The 12,187-nt window shown below is 38.2% G+C and overlaps 1 pseudogene across 1 annotated transcript; it reads left to right on the forward strand.

Annotated features, from left to right (window-relative positions):
* Positions 1 to 7,895: 7,895 nt before the first annotated feature.
* On the forward strand, positions 7,896 to 11,507 carry LOC146504034 (uncharacterized; annotated as a pseudogene). The gene is made up of 4 exons (XR_014868836.1): positions 7,896 to 8,679; positions 8,810 to 8,965; positions 9,833 to 9,919; positions 10,303 to 11,507. The product of XR_014868836.1 is annotated as an uncharacterized LOC146504034 (transcript).
* The last annotated feature ends 680 nt before the right edge of the window (positions 11,508 to 12,187 follow it).

Below are 12,187 nucleotides of genomic sequence, written 5' to 3' on the forward strand. Positions count from 1 at the left end.
TGGCCACTCTGAGTATTTGATTTTTTTGTTGATTGCTGTAGTTGTTTACTAAAACTAAAATGAACTTTAAAAAACAAAAACTAACATTTTTTAGCATGTAACTGACATTTGTTGTTTTTATTGCAGATAAATATTTTGGAAAAACATTTTTATACCTTTATACCTTTCACTCTGAAATGTGTTATATTATATTATAGTAAAGGTAAGTGACAGAGCAACAAACTGGGTGTACAGTTCAATAAAGTGGGACCTTAGTTCATCATCGTTATTCATGTCACCTACAATATCTAGCAAGACCAGGTTGCGGGCTCGTTATTCAGCATCAGTCTATCTCAGTATTTTTGGCTTGAGACTCCACAAGGAAACTTAACCTTCCTGATCTGCAAAGTGCTGCATGTGTAAAAAAAAAAAAACTCTGCTGGGGATAATGTTGCTATCCTCGTTCAAAAATACTGATTATGCAAAATTATATTAATTGGCCAGAATAACTGCCATTTTTTCCCGTTTTCAAAAAAGGTTTTCACATATCAAACAACAATCTGAACCTAAATGAGAACCCAAGGGCATGCTGCACATCTGCACATATGATGCCATATTGTGATTTAAATCTATTTAGTAATGTCATTTATAAAATGAACATCTATTAATTGAAACTATGAGATAATTAGGAAATATTCTGTTAGATTAAAAGTAAAATAAAGTGGGGATTAGAGTTACATCCTTTACATACAGACCCTTCATTTTTGACTGTACAGCCTTATTTTATTCAGTCTTAGATGGAGCTTTCTGTTATTCTTCATTCACACGTAATCATAACAGGTGGAGGGAGCTATAGTACTTTGACATATATGCAAGAGACCTGCTGGGCAGTGTAAACGGTGTTTGTGCGAGTCTGTGTATTTGTGTGTGTGCTGTTTAATGCAGCAGCAGCTGTCCTTCTCTTGTCACTCGCTCTCATTTCTGGGCTGAGAATATAATACTGCTATCTGTTTATTCAACCAATCAATTTTTTAATCATTTATCCAATAATTCAGGGTCACCGAGGGGGGCTGGAGCTTAACTCAGCTTTTCACTGAGCAAAAAGCAATAGTACTACTACACTATTACACTAATTAAAGCAATTGCATGGAATTCAGAAGTGCGGTATGTTAGAGCTCACATTGAATGTCCGAGATCAACGATTGCTGTTGGGACCAGGGTTTTGTTTCAGACGTGGCGTAGACAGATTCACGATTCGATTCTCCTGTCAGCTAAGTTCAATTCAGAGGAGAAAGCAAAGGGAGAAAAAGAAAATTCAGATGCCTTCAGATCAACCCTCATCAGTGTTTCAATCTTCACAAAGAAGCACTTCTGAGTAGAGGAATGCTTCATGTATTAAATTACAGTGTTTGTGATGTCCGAAATGAAAAATCAGCAAAGCTTTGGTAGGAAATTCTAATCAAATTTATCCATATTTACTCACATTATTTTTTGCATATGCTGACAGATGGATTAATCCAACATGGGGACTAATACACTAACACACTGTATTATACTAGAGCATTACAACCTTTAAAAGAGAGGTGACCATTTGCAAAAAAGTGAAGTGCTGTGCATTTCTCCATCCCACTTATTGCTTCCTGTTACCATGCTAAATCTGTCTGCTTTTCTCCTCTCCCTCCTCTCCCATTATCTCCTCCCTTCATCTATTCACCTCAGTCACCACTGCTTTTCTCCCTCATACTGCACTGTCCCAACTTGCAGGCCACACATCTCTCCATCTCTCCCCTGCTCTGTTTTCCCTCTCATATGTAATACCCAGTCTGATCTCTACAACTCCATTCTGCTCCCCTGATCTACTCCATTTCTCAGTTCTCTGCTCCGTAGTTCTTGGCAGGCAGCCATCGCCAGATCAGCTCTTCAACATTCTTGTCTCCCCGTTCTCCTTTACTCTCATCACCACCTGTTAACTCTATTTCCTGTCCCTTCCATATTTTTTTGTCTTTATTCATAAGGCATAAAGAATTACAATGGATGAAGTTTAATGAAGGTTAAAGAAAAATATATCCGTACTACCAGATTTACAGAAGGGAACAAAGGGCCAAAAGAGGAGGTAAAAAGATGTCATCCTGTATGTTATGAGAGGCTCTAGAAAATGTAGAGCCTGGAGTCTCTTTTTGAGAAAGCACCCAATATTAAATTGGGATTCATGTTTCACTCTTGGAGTTTTACAGCAGGAAGCGAATGTGATTAAAGTAGAACAACGCAATACAAAACAAAATCAAAACCATCCTAAGAGTCATTATCATCACGAAGAATTAATTATTTATAAACGGTCACTTTTGCATGTGTACATGTTCAAAAGTTTTCCTGAAAGGAGTATGAATAAAACAAGAGGCATTTAAGATGACAACACCCCATCACAATTACCAGGATACTGTATAATAAATGTAATAAGTTGTGTTGCTGAATTCATTAATCAAAGCAGATACTCATGTCAACATTCTTGGGAAAGTATTAAGCTAAACTGTATCTTACACTGAATAGTCCTAGTGCTTTCAGGAAAAGTATTTTTACATTTATTAATATGTAAATCAATTCAGCGAGGCACTCCAAATTTAATCAGACCATCTTCTCTACAGGGGCCAGACTTAGTGTACATGTTGAATTCTTGTCATGTTCTCAAGTTAATGTTCACACAAAGTAAAGTAAAACAAAAGTCTGCACACAGATATGTGTCAGCACGATGGAATTAAGAAGAAGAAGAAATGCAAAGAGCAGGAACTTTTATCGTGGTGTCCTGGGCAGGTCGCGAAATTATCAGTATAGCCGCAGTGAGTGTTTCTTTCTAGTGCTTGTTAAATCTAAACCTTGAAAAGTCGGGAAAAAATCTAATTATAATTTTAATAGGTTAGAAGGTATACCACAGAGTCAGTGGAAGCCTGATACCTGATAAAAAAAAGATAGTAATGCTAACATTTCTTTATAGAAACTTTTAGCCTTGACTAGAGAGCCTTGAAAATCCTCTTACAAATGCAACACCAAGTCATATTAGTAGATAAAGAAGTCCATGCATTGTGTGCATCTGAAAAACACCCACATAAATATTAATAAATTTGTACTGGACCTTTCAAAGGAATTGTACAAGGTGCTATAGGGTATAATAGAAACAGGACAGGAAAGGAAAGGTCCATAAACAACCTTAGATCCTCAGATGTCTCACATCTGTGGGCCTGAATGATAGAAAATCAGAAAGGAAAGACATTCAGAGAAAGGTTTGCATATGAATATGAGGGTTTGTTAAAAATGTATTTTTAAAGGTTGTTAATGTTCATTTTCTTTATTATTTACTTTAGGTACCACACTGAAAAAAGTCTAACATGCAGTCATTCATTCAATCTAATAAGTGCCATTCAAAACAGAATAAAATCATTGATTTGATTGTGAAACCCTTTCTTTTTGCATTTTAAAATACCACTTTTGATTTGGATGAAACTAAATATCTGTACAAAGGACACAATGCAAAGTTTTTGATTTCTCTCAAAACATATATTTCTTTTCATGTTGAACAGATAATATCTTTAATTTGAGTCAAAGTGATTTGCACTTGAACACGCCCACCAGAATAGACCGGGACCCATTTTTATTCTGCATGGCTGCTGGAAACATCGTGTCACATCTTTGATTAATTTCATCTGAAAATAAACGTAAGTAAAGCCAAGTGTGTTACAAAAGCTTTTATAATTTGTATTGCCAAAATTGCAGAAAATAACCCCATTTAAGCTGGGTCGACAGCCACCCCCAATTTTTGCATGATTGTAACCGACCATCACAGTCGGGAATGCAAGTTAGGCAAAAAGACGTTTTTTACCTGTATACTAACTAGCTAGCGTTACCACGATGCATCGGTGGTGGCTACAGCTAGCTAGCATAAGTTCATAGTTCATAACATTCATAGTATAACTCCGTGCTCCGCTTCGTTTGAATTTTTCTGGTGAGCTCTAGACACAAGCTTGTGTTTGTGCACGCACGTTTGTCCCTGTCTCTCTTCATATAAATATCTGTGTGTTATGTGTGTGTACACCGAGCGCAAAAGATAATTATTAATGTGCATGATTTAGAGACAGAAATAACAAGCCAGCATATAAGATCAATGACATAAGACTAATTCCTTCAATTGACTTTCAGGCGCGGCTCGGAAAAATGTGCATTTTCTGAAGAAATTTTAATTTTAACAGCAAAAAATTGACCCTATGCCATACTTAGTCGCTAATGGCTGGTCTGTAGACTGTTTGGTAAACCTAAATCAAATTATAGTACTAGCTTTTTATAAGGATGTGTATGTCATGTTACGTATTTCTTGGTTTTTCTATGTTATGTGTTTTATAGAGAAGTAACATTATTCTTTTTTTTCTGTATGCTTTCAGAACCACAGATCGCTCCATCCATTCCATGGCTGAAGCATACATTTTCATTTAATCTGAACAGGTATCATTTTGCATTTACACTGCACATCCTTTTTAAACATTTCATAATAATCTAGACCAGGGGTGTCCAAACTCCGGCCCGCGGGCCAACTGTGGCCCGCGATCCATTTTTAATTGGCTCGCAAGTAATTTTATAAATAGAATCGAATATGGCCCGCACTTCAACTTTTGCTTGAGTGTATTGCACTTCTTAGTTTTAACACCAGGGGGAGCTACTGTCGATCGAGGCAGTTGCTCCCAGTGTTGCCAACTTAGCGACTTTGTCGCTATATTTAGCGAGTTTTCAGACCCCCTAGCGACTTTTTTTCTAAAAAAAAGTCGCTAAAAAAGACGTGAAAGCGCGTATCGCTTTTACTCTCAACAAGCAGCGGGTGCTGTAACGCAGTCAGTTCTTCTTTTACTCTTTTACTCTTATGCTGTTTTGTGGATCACAAGGTTTAAAACTACTTATAAACACACACACATAAAGTAACTCCACCAGAGTGCCTATTTCGGGTCACTTTTACCGGTCCAAGCCCGGGTAAAGGAGCAGGGTTGGAATTGTGACATTAAAAAAACAATAATTGCTAAAATAAATTTAATTTGTAGTTCTAAATAAATTCTAAATGCATTTAGGACGTTTTTTACTCACTTTATGTCTCTTCCACGATGTTATTTCTCTCTCCAACAACATAGATTCAACTCATCGCAAGACCCAACAACCCAACTCATCTCAAGACATGGCAAGCCTTTTTCAGATGGAGACCTCATAAAACACGGCCTCGTTAAAGTCACCGAAATAATGCGCCCGTCAACAACGTCAGCATGTCCAGAAATCCAGTTGTTGAAGACTTGTCAGCCAACATTAAACTGCAACTGTCTGATAAAGCTGTGCTTTTGATCTTTACTCCATCGCATGCGATGAGAGCACTGATGCCACAGACACCGCACAGCTGCTATGTTTTTGCGGGGAGTGGACGAGCACTTTAGGTGAGTAAAAAATATATTCCACAGTACCCGTGTGTTAATGTGCAGGTACACATGCTTCAAATATCAATAATGCGCATCAATTCTGTCACTACCCTGCTTTTGCACACCACTTTCTTATATGCGCTTTTCTTGTTAACACAGAGTACACACCGCTGTGCACTGCCCACGTACACGCAAAGTCAGCTGATCTCATCTGATGCAGATTTGCTCCTTGATCAAGTGACATTTGTCTGGATTTTTGGCACGAGTGGCGATCAGCACCGCGGCTGGATGTCCCGATTTACATACCCAGCGCAGCTGATACTCACCAGAATAATTTACTAAAATTATATGCACTCCTGTTATTAAGTCCAGTTCAGTCTGTTAATGTTGATAACGGTTTCAAACGAACGTTAATAGGTGTGTTGCTAAGCCTAATAACTTAAATAACAAACTTGAAATGTGCCCGTCCCATTTTCCCCTTTATTGTTTTTTCTCTGTGCTGTAAATCTTCTGTCTAAGAAGAAATCTGAGGCTGCTGTTCTGAGAATGAGCTACCAAAGCTTTTTCTCAATATATCAATAAAGATCCATTTATGGAAAGCTGTGATGAAGGCAGTTTTGTCTTTAATTATATTCAACAATATAATATATTCGACCACATGTAAGTGATTTTTCTAACTTTAATACACTAAAGTTAAGGTTATATACCTAATTTCTAGTAAGTGGCCCAGCCCCTCCTATATTTTTATGTATGTGGCCCTCAGTGAAAAAAGTTTGGACACTCCTGATCTAGACCCTCCCTCATTATCCTCTCATTCATCTTGCTGATGTGTTGGCACTATTGTGTGCAATAATTGCTCTCTCAGCTTCACCCAGGTGTGTGCTCAATGCTGGTTGTGTAGGGAGATGTGCCCCATTTCCCCTCTTCTAGTCTTCGTAATTGAAAAGCACTCTGAAAATCACTTTTGTAGTAGTAAGTAATATTGCTATTGCATTAGTTACATCAGTTGTGTGAGTTAGTAAGAGATCCTTGTCCACTAATTTCCTCTGTCCAGTTATAAATGCAGCAACATTTTCTATGGAGGGCAAAGGGAACATTTCATTTTGGTTGTGTCCTGTTATTTTGGAGTGTAACTACTTAAAGAGTGACTGAAGCCTAAAAACTTGTTTTGCTTAGAAACTGTTATAATGGGTTTTTACAATGCAATATTTCAGTTTTGGGCAGTTTTTGACATTTCTGTGTAAACTTGTTAAATTCTACCCTTTTTGGTCTAACTCTTACACATGGTTTACATTGGCCACAGGAACACTTCGAAGTGGTGCGCTTAGGAAAATCATACACTGTCAGCTACTCCGCTGTTCACACCAGATGCATATTTCTCCACAACGGTCCAAAAGCGCTTCTGTTCATCTGTTTATTCAGAGCTAAAAAAAAAAACCCCACATTTACTATTATTACTCAAAGCCAGTAACTGGCTTTGAGTAATAAAATACCTGTTTGAGACCAACCACTTGTCATTCATTTGGAAGCTACATTCATTTATATTTTTCCAAAATGATTTGGCGACCCCAAGAATTATCTCGCAACCCCAATTGGGGTTGGGACCCCAAGGTTGCGAATGTGTCTTAGAGACGATGCTGGTGACTGGCATGTACCGCTGACGTAGGCATGAACTGCTTTCAGCCAATCACAAAATTCAAATGCAATAGCCACCTTTCAACCCTAAGAGGGCAGCACTAAGACATTTTTAGACCAAAAAGTGTAGAATTTAACAAGTTTACATGAAATTGTAAAAGAAATGCCCAGTAACTGAAAGGTTGCATAGGTAAAGACTCACTAATACAGTTTATAAGCAGAAAAAAGCTGTTTTGAGGGTGAATTGCTGTTTAAGTAGTGCGACGTGTCAATCACAGCTCAGCCTGCCACCCACATGAATGCTGATCCATCAGGCACCGCCCCCTTCTGAGGCATTTCTTCAAACAGAGTTTGGTTGGACTTAGAGCACACTTTATCTTCTGTGCAATACAGGCTAGAAAAGTCCATGACATAACTGGACCACTTTTGGCTTTGGAAAATGTCCTTTGTATAGGATAAGGTGTGGTTGTACACACTAAACATGCAATCCAAATTTGCAGTCTTCTGTGGCAGTACCCTTATAACATATGTTCAAAAACCTGCAGTGGGAGCTGATACTGTGTTGTGTCTCTTTCCTCTGTGTTATTTTATGTTGTAAGTTTTGTGTACACTAGCACTGAGAGGCAACTTGATCCACAAATATGGCAAATCCCATACGACTCCTCATTTTGTTGAGTGACAATAGCTCTGAGAGGATGGATCTATCAAGGGTGCCAGACACAGCTGAAGAGCTCATTGAACAAGTTAAAGAGTCATGCAAAGTTGCTGGAGGTATCAGGCTGCAATATAAAGATGTAGACTTTGGTGGAACATTTGTGAACTTGAACTCAACCTCCATGATCTTACCACCATCAAGGTCATACCGTCTGCTACTGAAACATTAATTTTAGAATTTGTAGAAAGTGACCTAGATACAAGCTCCATCTCAACACACACTGATGACACAGTCATACTAAGCAGCAGCTCCTCTGAGAAACTCCGCACAGAGCCCTGGCCAAAGGAGTTCAACATCCCACAATTCTCTTTTGAAACAGAAGGTCAACTTGAGAAAGGGAATGCGGAATACACAAAGGACCAAACCAGGCTCACACCTACATCGAAAATGTTGTCCGACATTCTGGAAAGACTGGCAGAGAAGATTTTCTCCTACAAGGCGTACCCCAGTGATGCAGACCTGAGTGACGTTGCGGAGGCTCTGACAAGGAAACATCCCTGCTTGAGGCAACCAGACTCCTTCAATGAGAGCTACGGATGGAAACTCAGACTAAAGACTAAGATGAGCAATTACCGCACTCAGCTTAAGTCACATGGACTTGCATCTGAGCTCTTAGTAAATACCCTCAAATCAAAGTCACGAGAAGATCCTGTTCCCAAGCCAGCCAAGAACAACAAAAAGGCAAGAAGAGGTGAGGCCAATTACTATCCTCAGACCAGCAGTGAGAATCCAGAAAGCCTAGAACTAGAGCGAATATCTCTCCTGACCGAATTAAAGAAGAGAAACAATGAGAAAACTGTACAAGAGAAGATGGCCAGGACCTTCGAATTCAGGAGGAAAGAGGTTGTGGATAAGAAGCCTGACATCAAGAACCTCTTGGAAAGATGGCCAGGTCTATTTCAGATGGAAGAGGTATAACTTTAACTTTTTTGTACTAATGCCTTTTATCATAGTTTGGAAATGGGAAATATATGTTTTGACTTTTTCTTGTTGGAAGTTGGTCTTTAAAAAAATGTATTGTACACTGTCTACTCATGTACAGATTAATGCAGAGTTTCTGCGGGTTACTGCAGTTCCCCTGCTAACCAGATTCATGGCCCAGCTGGACAAGCACTCCCCACAGCTACTTAAAATAATCAGAAAGAAAGGAGGGACAACCAAAGCAAAAACTGCCATAATCCTAGAGTTTCTTGATCAGGTAGGGTGTATATAATTAACTATTAACATGACAGTTAGCATTTTAACCCCTGTATCTAATGAGAATTTGTATCCTGTTACAGTTTTATTTTGGTAACGTCAGTGATTATGGCTGTGACCTTTTAAAATGTTGAAAGGAAGTGTGGGCTTTGTCCTTGAATGAATGAAGAGATTTATTGTCATTATACAAGTACAGAGCACAACTACAACAAAATTTATTTTGGAGACACATTTTCACTCTCACTCGCCAGATACACATACATACATATATATGTATAAACTTTTATTTAGGGACAAGAAAGCATATGCCGCTTTTCCACCGACAGAACACGGTGTGGCTCAGTTCACTTTAGCCCCCTGCGGACGCTTTTCCACCGCCTTTACACCTGATTGGCCCGGGTGTGTGTGGTGCCCACGTGATGTGATGTAGAAGCGCTCCCACAAAAGGCTTTAAAAAAAAACTCCCAGCAACCATACTCCATTGACTTTGGACCATGGCGACTTCCTCCACAAGAACCAAAAATCAAACCAATCAAAATGAACCACAGACAGAGCAAAGTACAAAAACACACATATATCGCGATTGTTGTTGTTCTTCGGGCTGTGACGTTGCGGACAAAGACTTTTGTGCGCGACTTTTCATAGCCAGATGGGTTCGCCCCTGTTCCCAGTTACGTCCGCTTTATGTTTCCACCGCAACAAGCGAGTTCATCCGCGCTAAACTGAACTGCTCTCAAGCGCACCGTGCCGATTTGTCGGTGGAAAAGGGGCATTAGTCACCTCATGAGGATAGAGAGGTGAAAAACAATTCCTCTCACGCAGCATACTCTCCTATATTGCATAGTAACAATTTTAACTGTTCCTGCAGGATGCTGACATTAGGAGGGAGTGTATACTTAAATCTCTCATTATCTACCTTGGAGAACGTGTTGAGGACTTGATAAAAGAATACATGGTATGTCCATATCTGTTCTGTCTCTACATGAGATGCAGTCTCTTGATGTAAATTTGACAACTCTGCTATTAAATGCAGTGATTAATGTAGGACAGCAACGATTAATCAACTCATCAAGTTAATATCTTAGGGTTCTGTATTGTTTTCTTTTTTTTCTTGGGCTTTGTGGAACATTTATGAAAATATGGAGCATTTATGAAAATGTTCCACCATTGATTTAATTTAATGATTATGCAATTCACAATCTGATTAGTAAAATAATTGTTCTAATAGTCTGTGACCAAACAACTATCAAAATAGTAGTTTATTATGGTCAAAGATTTATCAGGTGTGCCAGACTTCAGTTCTTCACTTGTACATTTTGTTCCATATTTTACCTCAAGATATCCCAGAAAGATGAAGCTGAGGAAGAGCTGCAGAGTACCACCATGGCACTCTTCGTCTTCAGGGACAACTCAAGCCTCTTACATCAGCCTCGAGACATCGGGATAATCATTGATGGTGTGGAAGTCCTGAATGAGTTGCCTTCTGTGGCAGCTGGAGTGGCAATGGTCTTTGGACTCTGTTATGCTCTTAATATGGAATATCCACGAGGATTCAGGTTCACCTTTGAGGCTCTTCAAAAGATTATGATGGAGCTTGACTTTAACAAGATGACCTCTAAGATTCGCAAACTTAATTGTGAACTTAACACTGCACAGTAGTGTGTTTGCATGCATGTGTGCATGTGTATGTGCACATGCATGTGCATTTGTGCTTGGTTATTTTGCTTGGTTGGCCTGCAGTGGTATTCTACATTCAAAAATTATAAGAACACCCATTTGAAAGGGAGATTTAAGTTGATTTCATTGATACATGTGTAGATTTTTTTTACATTGTACAGGCACAGTGCACATATAAACGTTTTTGAGTACTTGCAAATTGGTTTAAAAAGAGTTTTTATAATGGTTTTATGCCAGTTTTAGACAGGTTGCAGGTTTTATACTGGTTTTCAAAATATTGCAGGTTTTATACTGGTTTTCAAAAGATTGCAGGTTTTATACTGGTTTTCAAAAGATTGCAGGTTTTATAAAACAAACATTTCTCTAATCATTTCTGCCGTAGCACTAAATCTGTATATTACTAATCCTCTCTATTGATTATAGTTAAAATGGTTTGGAACAATAAATCATTTTGAAATAATTGGTTGGCCATCTGTCTTGTTTTTTATAGGAAATGCAGAGCATTTTTGAACTGAAATAAAATGAAATGTAAAAAATATAGTTTGAATATATGTAAATCAATTACCTGGCTTCAACACAAACATATTAGTTCATGTTAATTTGGTTCGATGTGAATACATTAAGTTGGTTAAATTTCAATATATTAGCTTGGTTCAATAATTAAAATATGGTTCTATGTAAAAAAATCAATTTGGATCAATGCAAAATTTAAAGTTTCAGTCAAGTCTAGTAATATTGTTTATATCAACATAAAAGTATCAGGTCATATCAAGTGACTCAATTTGGATTCTATGAAGTCAAATATTTTGGATGTGACAATTGGACATCTTTTTTTTTTTATTTGAATAGGGTTATTCTTTTTACAGTGCATCGCTACTTGCGTGGCTGAATGATTTAACTGTGAAACCTCTTTTTCCCCCAGACTGCCTGCACACTCAGTGGCTTGATGTTTTGAGTTTCTTTTTGAATATATTTTCCCTTCTTGATCTAGTCTCAGTGGACTGATACAAGAAATGCTGGAAAAGAAAGCATCGGAGGACATGTGGCCAACATCCTAAGATAGATTTAAACCCACGACATCTGGTGGAATCTCATTTGCAAGTGTTAAACATCCCCTCCTCGTTCACACTTGGGGCATCCATTGTTACACCTGGATGTGTTTTGCCTGTGAGGACTCCCTTCTCTCCCGTGCAGTATACACAGGACACAAGCAGGCCAAATCAGTGTTGCCCATTATTTTTCTGGATCTTCCACATAAAGAAAACTTAGATGGTTTTGCACTCGCAGAGGCACAAACTAGCAAAACTGCTAGGACAGCACATCTGTCAAGCCCTACATATGGTCATCAGTTTGTGCTTATAATTAGTCTTGTAACCTAAAACAAAGGACTACGCTTATGTAATAAAAACAAAACAAAGTCAATGAGAAAAGCAACACTTGATTATTTGCCCTGATTACTTTTACGTAAGGACAACATCATTATACACTAGTAATAATAATAATGATAATAATATGTTAATTATAGTAGTGTTTACATTGGCAGCTA

Source organism: Neolamprologus multifasciatus, chromosome 14 (assembly GCF_963576455.1).
Source record: "Neolamprologus multifasciatus chromosome 14, fNeoMul1.2, whole genome shotgun sequence".
Lineage (NCBI taxonomy): Eukaryota > Metazoa > Chordata > Actinopteri > Cichliformes > Cichlidae > Neolamprologus > Neolamprologus multifasciatus.